General features: G+C 40.0%; 1 protein-coding gene across 2 annotated transcripts in view; it reads left to right on the top strand.

Annotated features, from left to right (window-relative positions):
- COL4A6 (collagen type IV alpha 6 chain) overlaps nt 1–12,650 on the top strand; it is a 337,270-nt gene that overhangs the window by 108,288 nt on the left and 216,332 nt on the right. The gene's annotated exons all lie outside the window — the stretch shown is intronic.

Below are 12,650 nucleotides of genomic sequence, written 5' to 3' on the forward strand. Positions count from 1 at the left end.
AAAGGAACATAGTACTTGAGGTTTTCATTCAGCATGGATTACAAACAAGTAGGACAACTTTTGTTTGCTTAGAGGGCTCAAAGCCAGGCAACAAAAACTTACCTTGAGAGGACAGCAGTTAGGAACATGTCTCCACCCTATGTGACTGTGATGTATTCTAGCTTGGTGTAGACACTTAATCCAGGGTGGGGCCTATTAGTAATATAGGCACAATCATTCCCCCCTTACCGTCTATGGTTACTGTTCAACTGGGTAACAAGCTCAGTTTGCAGTTAATGTCTATGTAAAATGGAAATATAAATCATCACTCAAATACTTGCTTTTGTGCCTGGATTCTTTCCTATAAAAATCTTATTGCTCTTGATGGAGGAAAATGGATGTGGTTTTTACACAGGAACATGATTTATGAAGTAATTGTCTGAAGCCCCCCAAAACCAGTTGCAAATAAATTTATCAATTTGAAATGAGATGATCTCGAATCAGAAACAAATGATGGTTACTGAGTTTGGGATAGACATGTACACACTGCTATATTTAAAATGGATAACCAACAAGGACCTCTTGTATAGCACAGGGCACCGGCTCAAAATTATGTAACAGCCTACATGGGAAAATGAAAAATAATAGATATATGGATATGTATAACTGAATCACCTTGCTGTACACCTGAAATTTTCAGAACATTGTTAATCAACTACTAAAATATAAAATAAAAAGTTTAAATAGAAACAAATGATGATTGATCATGCAATATTGTATGAAATTAAAGCATTCTCTGAGAAAGAACATTCACTGGAAATGAATTATTGATAATACAGTTTTTAATATGTGACTTAAATTGCTGTAGAAAAGTTTGAAGTTTCTTTCTGAAATGTTAAAATAAAAACTGCCTTCTGGAAGGGACTTAGTGCTAAGCCTCAGTAAAATTTAAGTTTTATCTTAGGCACAAATCTTTTATATTCCAAAATCTTCCTCAAAACTCTGATATTCTGCCAAGTAGGATGAAGAAAGCAGAAGGGGAGGATAGTTGGGTTTGTTTTCTTTATAAAGCTGTTCCTCTTTCTTGTTTATTCACTGTGGCTGGGAGAGAGGTCCTGGGCTGCTTTGTTCTTCAGCTGGGATAACTACTTTACCGAATGAAGGGTTTTGAAATCTTTAGTCTGCTCCCTCAAAGTGAAAAACACAGGCAACATTTGTTGTCTCTAAGTACATTCTAAGTGGAAACTAAAGTTTTGGGTGTTTCAAGGGGCTGACTTTAGACACAGAGTTTTATCCTGAAACTTTTAATGCAGATCTGAGCCTTCCAGAAATAGTAGTTTTTGAAATGGAGTTGTTTTTATTATTGGAGTTTGATTAAATGGATATAGTACATACCAGCTACAGTCAGTAAAGTTGGTCTTTATAGACAAAACATTCATGAAAAAGAAAGAAAAATCAAGTTATTATATTTTATTCCTGCCATTTGATTACAGACAGGTTGTCTAATCAATTTAACTACTGTTGTTTGATCAGACCACCTTTGGTTAATGAATAGATGTGTTTGCTGCTGCTGTTAAGTCGCTTCAGTCGTGTCCGACTCTGTGCGACCCCATAGACGGCAGCCCACCAGGCTCCCCTGTCCCTGGGATTCTCCAGGCAAGAACACTGGAGTGGGTTGCCATTTCCTTCTCCAATGCATGAAAGTGAAAAGTGAAAGGGAAGTCACTCAGTCGTGTCTGACTCCTAGCGACCCCATGGACTGCAGCCTACCAGGCTCCTCCGTCCATGGGATTTTCCAGGCAAGAGTACTGGAGTGGGGTATGTTTAAATGACAGCAAATGAACTCTGGCCTGTGCTTGCCCTCCCCCCACCCCACCCCAGCTTTTTTTGGCTTTTGGTCTTTGCAGCCCAAAATAACTAGTAAATTATGTTCATTCTCATCCTAATTTGGAATGGAAGGATAAAAACAAAGTTTTCCTGCAATCTTTTTGGTGCCTCAGTCACTTTTGGCATCCAGTGACTCTAAACTTTTATTGAGTGTCTGGATAATGAAGGCTCTGTATCCTACTTAAACTAAGAGTTAATTCAACAATGAAACCAAATCTCAAAGTCAAGGTCCCTCCCAATACCCAAATCCTGTTTATCGCAAACCTATATACTGCTATGGCTGGACTATTTATTGCTAGATAGTGCCTTTGCTAGGGTTTTGTTTTTCTTGAAAGACTTCAGTTCAGTTCAGTTGCTCAGTTCTGCCCGACTCTTGGTGACCCCATGGACTGCACTATGCCAGGCCTCCATGTCCATCACCAACTCCTGGGGCTTACTCAAACTCATGTCTATTGAGTTGGTGATGCCATCCAACCATCTCATCCTCTGTCATCCCCTTCTCCTCCCACCTTCAGTCTTTCCCAGCATCAGGGTCTTATCAAATGAGTCAGTTCTTCACATCAGGTGGCCAAAATATTGGAGTTTCAGCTTCAGCATCAGTCCTTCCAATTAATATTCAGGACGTATTTCCTTTAGGATGGACTGGTTGGATCTCCTTGCAGTCCAAGGGACTCTCAAGAGTCTTCTCCAACACCACAGTTCAAAACATCAATTCTTTGCCACTCAGCTTTCTTTATAGTCCAACTCTCACATCCATACATGACTACTGGAAAGACCATAGCTTTCACTAGACGACTTTTGTTGGCAAAGTAATGTCTCTGCTTTTGAATATGCTATCTAGGTTGGTCATAACTTTTCTTCCAAGGAGCAAGCATCTTTTAATTTCATGGCTGCATTCACTATCGGCCGTGATTTTAGAGTCCCCCCTCCTAAAAAAATAAAGTCTGTCACTGTTTCCATTGTTTCCCCATCTATTTGCCATAAAGTGATGGGACCAGATGCCATGATCTTAGTTTTCTGAATGCTGAGTTTTAAGCCAACTTTTTCACTCTCCTCTTTCACTTTCATCAAGAGGCTTTTTAGTTCCTCTTCACTTTCTGCCATAAGGGTGCTGTCATCTGCATGTCTGAGGTTATTGGTATTTCTCCTGGCAGTCTTGATTCCAGCTTCTGCTTCCTCCAGCCCAGCATTTCTCATGATGTACTTTGCATAGAAGTTAAATAAGCAGGGTGACAATATACAGCCTTGACATATTCCTTTCCCAATTTGGAACCAGTCTGTTGTTCCATGTCCAGTTCTAACTGTTGCTTCTTGACCCGCATACAGATTTCTCAGGAGGCAGGTCAGGTGGTCAGTATTCCCATCTCTTTAAGAATTTTCCACAATTGTGATCCACACAGTCAAAGGCTTTGGCGTAGTCAATAAAGCAGAAGTAGATGTTTTCTGGAACTCTCTTGCTCTTTCAATGATCCAACAGATGTTGGCAATTTGATCTCTGGTTACTCTGCCTTTTCTAAATCCAGCTTGAACATCTGGAAGTCCACAGTTCACATACTATTGAAGCCTGGCTTGGAGAATTTTGAGCATTACTTTGCCAGCATGTGAGATGAGTGCACTTGTGCAGTAGTTTGGGCATTATTTTGCATTGCCTTTCTTTGGGATTGAAATGAAAACTCTTTCCAGTCCTGTGACCACTGCTGAGTTTTCCAAATTTGCTGGCATATTGAGTGCAGCACTTTCACAGCATCATCTTTCAGGATTTGAAATAGCTCAACTAGAATTCCATCACCACCACTAGCTTTGTTTGTAGTGATGCTTCCTAAAGCACAGTTGACTTCGCACTCCAGGATGTCTGGCTCTAGGTGGATGATCACTGTCATGGTTATCTGGGTCATGAAGATCTTTTCTTGTATAGTTCTTCTGTGTATTCTTGACACCTCTTCTTAATATCTTCTGCTTCTGTTAGATCCATACCATTTCTGTCCTTTATTGTGCCCGCCTTTGCATGAAACCTTCCCTTGGTATCTCTAATTTTCTTGAAGAGATTTCTAGTCTTTCCCATTCTATTGTTTTCCTCTATTTCTTTGCATTGATCACTGAGGAAGGCTTTCTTATTATCTCCTTGCTATTCTTTGGAACTCTGCATTCAAATGGGTATATCTTTCTTTTCTCCTTTGCCTTTTGCTTCTCTTCTTTTCACAGCTATTTGTAAGGCCTCCTCAGGCAGCCATTTTGCCTTTTTGTATTCTTTTTCTTGGGGATGGTCTTGATCCCTGCCTCTTGTACAATGCCATGAACCTCCATCCATAGTTCTTCAGGTGCTCTATCAAATCTTATCCCTTGAATCTATTTGTCACTTCCACTGTATAATGATAAGGGATTTTATTTAGGTCATACCTGAATGTTCTAGTGGTTTTTCCTACTTTCTTCAATTTAAGTCTGAATTTGGCAATAAGAAGTTTATGATCTGAGCCACAGTAAGCTCCCAGTCTTGCTTTTGCTGACTGTATACAGCTTCCCCATCTTTGGCTGCAAAGATTATAATCAATCTGATTTCGGTATTCACCATGGTGATGTCCATGTGTAGATTCTTCTCTTGTGTTTTTGGAAAACGATGTTTGCTATGACCAGTGCATTCTCTTGGCAAAACTCTACTAGCTTTTGCCCTGCTTCATTCTGTACTCCAAGGCCAAATTTGCTAGTTACTCCAGGTGTTTCTTGACTTCCTACTTTTGCATTCCAGCCCCCTATAATGAAAAGGACATCTTTTTTAGGTGTTAGTTCTAGAAGATCTTGTAGGTCTTCATAGAACCTTTCACCTTCAGTTTCTTCAGCATTACTGATCTGGGCATAGACTTGGATTACTGTGATATTGAATGGTTTGCCTTGGAAATGAACAGAGATGATTCTGTCATTTTTGAGATTGCATCCAAGTACTGCATTTTGGACTCTTTTGTTGACTATGATGGCTACTCCATTTCTTCTAAGGGATACTTGGGGAGGCTGTTATTTATGTAATAGCTTTCATTCTATAATTAGACATCCTATCCAACCAAAAATGAACCTTAAGAACCTCAATCACTTTTTTTGCTGCCCTAGATTGTTGTGTATGCTTCCCAGATCTTACCATACTGCTGTCACCCTGGTTTATTAATATATGCTGTGAAGGCAAGGGCCATCTTTTACTGGCTTACGCATAGCAGATATTTGTTGAATGAGTGTACCTTGTAGCTTATGCATACGTTGCTAACCCTTCAACTTCTGTACATATATAATATGTATCTTAATAAATCTTAATATATTCTACACATATTAATAAATCTGGGGGAACTGAGTTCATAGTGTGTGTTTTAGAATTGAAAAAGGGTAGGAGTTAGAGTAGGAATTGAAGAATCTCCTTGCTTAGAATATAATTTGTAAATAAACATGTGTGTTTATGATGTGTCAATGGGGTCATAATACTTTGCTAGAGAACCAGATTATTGCTAAAGTATTCATATTCCTAAAATTATAAAGTTTGTTACAATTTAAATAAAAATGTTCAATACCTTTAAAAAATTTATCCATAAATATTTCAGTGTGCATCGCTAAAGAAAGTGAAAGTATTACTCAGTCATGTCCAACTCTTTGTGACCCCATGGACTGCAGCCCGCTGGGCTCCTCTGTCCATGGAATTCTCCAGGCAGGAGAATTCCAGCCTGGAATTCTGGAGTGGGTTCTCATGACCTGCTCCAAGAGATCTTCCCAGGGATCGAACCCGAGTCTCCTGCATTGTAGGTAGGTTCTTTACAATCTGAGCCACCAGGGAAGCCCCTACTCTCTAAAAAATAAGGAGTACTTTAACACAACCGTAGTACAATTATCACAATTGCAAAAATTATCAGCCATACATTTTAAAAGTTAAATGTTCTTAACTATCATCCAAAGTTCCCAACTTCTACCTACTGAGAACATCTTGCTGCTCTCCTAGTACACCTTTATTTTGCTTCTTCTACTATGTTCTTTTGCTTCCTCAGAAAAGAGAGTCTCATGTGGTTTTTGATGGAGTATGACCAATTCTTCTGAATCACCCATTGTTACATCCTGGGCTTGGATATTTTTTCAGTTAGACTTCTTGGAGAGGGGGAATATGAGCTTTTTTATGTGTGAATACTGGGGCAGGCACATGAGTTGTGTCTTTTAATCATTACAATAACCCTGCCAATGTAGATTATCAAAAATACCTGACAGTTGAGTTTTCTAAGTCCCTTTTGGACATTAGATATGAGTCTACATAGGTGACCTGGACAAGGCAGAAAGAATAATAAAGGAAGCCAATGACCGTTTATTGATTACTTGCTATGAACCAGGCACTGTATGAGAGGCTTTTTTTTAATCTTTTGACCTCACTGCATAGCATGTGGGATCTTCGTTCCCTGAACAGGGATCGAACCCATGCCCCCTGCATTGGTGGCACCTGACCACCAGGGAAGTCTCTACTAGAGGATTTTTTAATTCTCAAATCACTCTAGTAAGTAATCGTTCTAATCCCCAGTTTATAGGTAAAAAATAAAATTCAGTGTTATTAAATATTTTGCTTATTTTTCAGACATTTAGTTAAAAAATCTGAAGTTTCTAAATACATGAGATATGTGTGGAGTTAGTTGTCTAGAATGAGAAAGGAACTGAATGTTTTTTGCCTGTCCTGCATGGTTTAAAACATCTCACCAAAACTCTATAAGATATGTAGCATTTATCCTCAATTTAAAGATTAGGCTCAGCAAAGTTACTTACCCAAGGCCCATAGGTAATGAAGTAACATAAAGGGAACTTGGATCCAGATCAACCCTAAAACTTGTGATTGTCCCCTTACCTGTGCTATTTCTCTGGTTACTGTTAAGTCTGAACACACAGAGTTGTCTCTGTACCTTACTTATGGCAATTGACATGTTACTGCATATTCTGTGTATATTTTCTGTATTCAGCTGAATACAGACAATTAAGCTGTATTTTCAACTGAATGTAAACTCCATGAGGCCAAGGATCTGTCTTTTTGTTGTGTTTTTGGTGTTGTTGTTGTTTTTTTTTTTTTTTTTTGGCTGCTCCATGTGGCATGCAGGATCTTAGTTCCCCAGTCAGGGATCAACCCTGTGTTCCCTGCAGTGGAAGAGCAGCAGGGATCTGTCTTTTTGGTTTACTGATCTATTGCCAAGACCTCAAGCAATGTTGGAGAAGGCAATGGCACCCCTCTCCAGTACTCTTGCCTGGAAAATCCCATGGACGGAGGAGCGTGGTAGGCTGCAGTCCATGGGGTCACTAAGAGTCGGACACGACTGAGCGACTTCACTTTCACTTTTCACTTTCATGCATTGGAGAAGGAAATGGCAACCCACTCCAGTGTTCTTGCCTGGAGAATCCCAGGGATGGCGGAGCCTGGTGGGCTGCCGTCTATGGGGTCGCACAGAGTCGGACACGACTGAAGCAACTTAGCAGCAGCAGCAGCAAACAATGTTTGATACACTGTAGATATTAAATAGATAATTGGTTAAGTGAATATGTATGATTTTTGCTCCACTGAGATACACACTTCTTGAGGGTAAGTGAGTCTTGGTCATCTAAGACAATGCCTAGCACAGTGCCATGCCCCTAATAAATGGCCAGTAATAATGCCTTTAAATTGGGCTTTATATTTACAAAATTATCATGTATGTTAACTTTAGTGTTAATATAAATTGAAGAACCAAGGCCAAGATTTCTAGGAGGCATCAGGGGGTGGAGAGAGATGGTCCCCAGAAGAGTGATAGAAACCTAACTGCACATGTGCGTGCATGTGTGCTCAGTCATTTCAGTAGTGTCCGACTCTGTGTGACCCTATGAACTGTAGCCACCCCCCACCGCCAGGCTCCTCTGTCCATGGGGATTCTCCAGGCAAGAATACTAGAGTGGGTTGTCATGCCATCCTCCACGGGATCTTCCTGACCTAGGGATTGAACCCACATCTCTCATGTCTCCTGCACTGGCAGGTGGGTTCTTTACCACTAGCACCACCTGGGAAGCCCCAACTGCATATCTACATACATACAAAACTACCACTTAGTACTTTTCTGTTTGCATTTCACTTAAACAATTCTGTGAGTCACGTTCCATGAGGGCAAGAGCCATGTCTGTCTTATTTTCCACCTTATCTTCAATATATAATACAATGTCTAACATATATCAGGCACTCTAAAATATTTCAATAAATGGAGAGAAAATCCCTTTTCTTACCCTTAAACCAAGCCCAGACAACTCTCTAATTCCACCATTTAGAGGGCATAGAATTGAAATTTAATTCATTAAGTACACACTGGGTACTTACCTAGCCAAGCACTGTGCTGGGTCCTATTGCACACCCAAAGAATTTCACGAAACATGCCTGCACTTGAAAAGCTTGTGTCTAAATATGGATGGAGAACACACCTATGCATCAAGGTTTCTGCCTAAAATTACTCATAGACTGTGCCATTGTTATTCCCAGTCATTAAAAAACAGTGTGTTTTGGGTTCAAAAGGGATGATAGATTAGAAGTACTTTCAAGGGAAGGTTACATGGCCCTTTGGATGGCACCTTACTTAGTTCCCCACATTTCTGAGTTTGACTCTAAGCTTTGCCCACTTAGGAGTTTAATTTTGTCAGCCTAGGGGGACTGTATAATTTTCTTAGGACAACCTATTCTAATCAAGTTCACAAGAAGTGGGCACCTAAACCAGAATACTAACTTATTAATTTCAGTTCAGTTCAGTTCAGTCACTCAGTCGTGTCCAACTCTTTGCAACCCCATGAATCGCAGCACGCCAGGCCTCCCTGTCCATCACCAACTCCCGGAGTTCACTGAGACTCACGTCCATCGAGTCAGTGATGCCATCCAGCCATCTCATCCACTGTCGTCCCCTTCTCCTCCCGCCCCCAATCCCTCCCAGCATCAGAGTCTTTTCCAATGAGTCAACTCTTCGCATGAGGTGGCCAAAGTACTGGAGTTTCACCTTGAGCATCATTCCTTCCAAAGAAATCCCAGGGCTGATCTCCTTCAGAATGGACTGGCTGGATCTCCTTGCAGTCCAAGGGACTCTCAAGAGTCTTCTCCAACACCACAGTTCAAAAGCATCAATACTTTGGCACTCAGCTTTCTTCACAGTCCAACTCTCACATCCATACATGACCACTGGAAAAACTGTAGCCTTGACTAGACGGACCTTTTTGGCAAAGTAATGTCTCTGCTTTTCAATATGCTATGTAGGTTGGTCATAACTTTTCTTCCAAGGAGTAAGCGTCTTTTAATTTCATGGCTGCAGTCACCATCTGCAGTGATTTTGGAGCCCAAAAAATAAAGTCTGACATTCTTTCCACTGTTTCCCCATCTATTTCACATGAAGTGATGGGACAGATGCCATGATCTTTGTTTTCTGAATGTTGAGTTTTAAGCCAACTTTTTCACTCTCCTCTTTCACCTTCATCAAGAGGCTTTTTAGTTCCTCTTCACTTTCTGCCATAAGGGTGGTGTCATCTGCATTTCTGAGGTTATTGATATTTCTCCCAGCAATCTTGTTTCCAGCTTGTGCTTCTTCCAGCCCAGCGTTTCTTATGATGTACTCTGCACAGAAGTTAAATAAGCAGGGTGACAATATACAGCCTTGACGTACTCCTTTTCCTATTTGGAACCAGTCTGTTGTTCCATGTCCAGTTCTAACTGTTGCTTCCTGACCTGCATACAAATTTCTCAAGAGGCAGGTCAGGTGGTCTGGTATTCCCATCTCTTTCAGAATTTCCCACAGTTTATTGTGATCCACACAGTCAAAGGCTTTGGCATAGTCAATAAAGCAGAAATAGATGTTTTTCTGGAACTCTCTTGCTTTTTCGATGATACAGCGGATGTTGGCAATTTGGTCTGTTTCCTCTGCCTTTTCTAAAACCAGCTTGAACATCTGGAAGTTCACAGTTCACGTATTGCTGGAGCCTGGCTTGGAGAATTTTGAGCATTACTTTACTAGCGTGTGAGATGAGTGCAATTGTGCGGTAGTTTGAGCATTCTTTGGCATTGCCTTTCTTTGGTAATGGAATGAAAACTGACTTTTCCAGTCCTGTGGCTACTGCTGAGTTTTCCAAATTTGCTGGCGTATTGAGTGCAGCACTTTCACAGCATCATCTTTCAGGATTTGAAATAGCTCAACTGGAATTCACTAGCTTTGTTTGTAGTGATGTTTTCTAAGGCCCACTTGACTTCACATTCCAGGATGTCTGGCTCTAGGTCAGTGATCACACCATCGTGATTATCTGGGTCATGAAGATCTTTTTTGTACAGTTCTTCTGTGTATTCTTGCCACCTCTTCTTATTAATTTATTAATTAATATTAATTTCTTATTATATTAATAAGAATTAATATATTATATTAATATTATATATTATATATAAAATTAATATATTCTATTAGTATATTAATTAATTAATATTAATTGATTTCTTTCTTATTAATTTAGCCTAAAAAAAATAACTACTGAAAGGAACCAGATGGTCACATGAGTGAGTCTTCAGCCAGTAGAAAAACTCACGTAGGAAACCAAGAGATAGGAAGGTTGGTTGGTGTGTATGGCACCAAAACAAGGGGAGTTAGTTGTATAGTCCTAATATTTGCTGGCAGTCAACTCTAATGAAGTGATCTTTCCATCTTCAGGATGCGGATGTGCTGATCTCAGTGAAAGGAAAATAGATTTCTTGAGCCAAAGTTTGTTCCTAGCCTTGGATGTTCTACATTTCTAAGGACTTCATTTGAAAAATCCCCTTTATTAATATTTCCTGCTGACCTTCCTCCCAGTGGACTCTCTTTTATTATGCTTTTATTGAAGTATACTTGATTTACAGTGTTGTGTTAGTTTCAGGTGTACAGCAAAGTGATTGAGTTATACATATATATGTTTTAAGGGCTTCCCTGGTGGCTCAGTGGGTAAAGGATGTGCCTGCAATGTGGGAGAGCCATGTTTGATCCCTGAGTTGGGAAGATTCCCTGGAGAAGGAAATGGCAACCCACTCCGGTATTCTTGTCTGGAGAATTCCATGGACAGAGATGCCTGGTGGGCTACAGTCCATGGGGTCACAAAGAGTTGGACATGACTGAGTGATTAACACTTTCATATATGTTATATGTTAATATATGTATATGTACATATGCATAATATATATGTATTTAGTAATATTAAACTCCTAATTTATCCCTCCCCACACTTTTTCCTTTGGTGGCTTGTTTTCTATGTCTGTGAGTCTGTTTCTGCTTTGTAAATAAGTTCATTTGTGTCATAGTTTAGATTCCACATATAAGTTATATGATATATTTGTCTTTCTCTGACTTATTCCACTTAGTGTGATAATCTCTAAGTCCATCCATGTTGCTATAAATGGCATTATTTCATTCTTTTTATGGCTGAGTAATATTCCATTGTATATATATACCACTTCTTCTTTGTCCATTCATCTGTTGATGGAAATTGAGGTTGCTTCCATATCTTGGCTATTGTAAATAGTGCTGCAGTGAACACTGGGGTGCATGTATCTTTTCAAATTAGTTTTCTCTAGATATATGCCCAGGAGTGGGATTGCTGGATCATATGGCAACTCAAATTTTAGTTTTTTTAAGGAATCTCCAAACTGTTCTCCATAGTGGTTCCCCCAATTTACACTCTCACCAACAGTATAGAATGGTTTCCTTATCTCCAAACTCTCCAGCATTTATTATTTGTAGACTTTTTGATGATGGCCGTTCTGACTGGTGTGAGCTGATACCTCATTGCAAAACAAAATTAAAATGGACTGTCCTTTAGATATGGTAGTAGCATTGATTGGGTTACTGTCTGGACTGACTCTCAGCCTGGAACCTCTACTGTCTCTTTTAAGATGACTTTGTATCTCACTGGTCTTATCTTATACTGGTGCTTTCATTTTATTCATGAAATTCCTTGAGTTTGTTGAGTGCATTCTGGGTCCTCTGTGCTGTATAATCTAGTGTAGTTCTCAAATGGAAGAGCGAAATGCATTTGTGACCCAAGAGTCACTGTCATTTTGTCAGGTGGAAGAAAGATTATTCAGTGGTACAAGTGATTATTTTGTCATGGGCAGTTTTAAAAGACTTTCTAAAACAAGTGACATTAGAACTGCATCTTAAATTAGAAGCTTTGAATGTAGGGTGGAGAATATAGTGATTTTCAAGTAGAGAGAACAACTTGTACAAATGTCATTGCATACCTGAAAGGCACTGTTCTGTATCAGGGTGAATAAAACACAGCCCACTGGAAGTTTAGGTAAGTCCACCGGTAGAGGACTCAGGTACATCCCCTGTGCCATGGCTCTCAACCTACCCTCCAAACCCTGTGACATAGCAACTACTGACCATTCTCTCTGAATCACTGCACACAGGCTAAGCCTTGGCACTTGAAATGTCAAAATGTGTTCTAATACATGTGATATAAGGGATATCTCTTATATGTGGAATCTAAAATATGACACACATGAACTTATTTACAAAACAGACTGACAGACTTAGAGAATGAATTTATGGTTACTGGGGGTAACAGTGGCCTCAGGGATAGATTGGAGGTTTGGTATTGACGTGTGTGTGTGCTCAGTTGCTCAGTCTTGTCCAGCTCTTTGCAACCCCATAGACTGTAGCCCACCAGGCTCCTCGGTCCATAGGATTTTCCAGTCAAGAATACTGGAGTGGGTTGTCATGGCCTCCTCCAGGGGATCTTCCAGACCCAGGGATCGAACCCATGTCTCTTGC

The sequence above is a fragment of the Bubalus bubalis genome, chromosome X (genome assembly GCF_019923935.1).
Source record: "Bubalus bubalis isolate 160015118507 breed Murrah chromosome X, NDDB_SH_1, whole genome shotgun sequence".
NCBI lineage: Eukaryota > Metazoa > Chordata > Mammalia > Artiodactyla > Bovidae > Bubalus > Bubalus bubalis.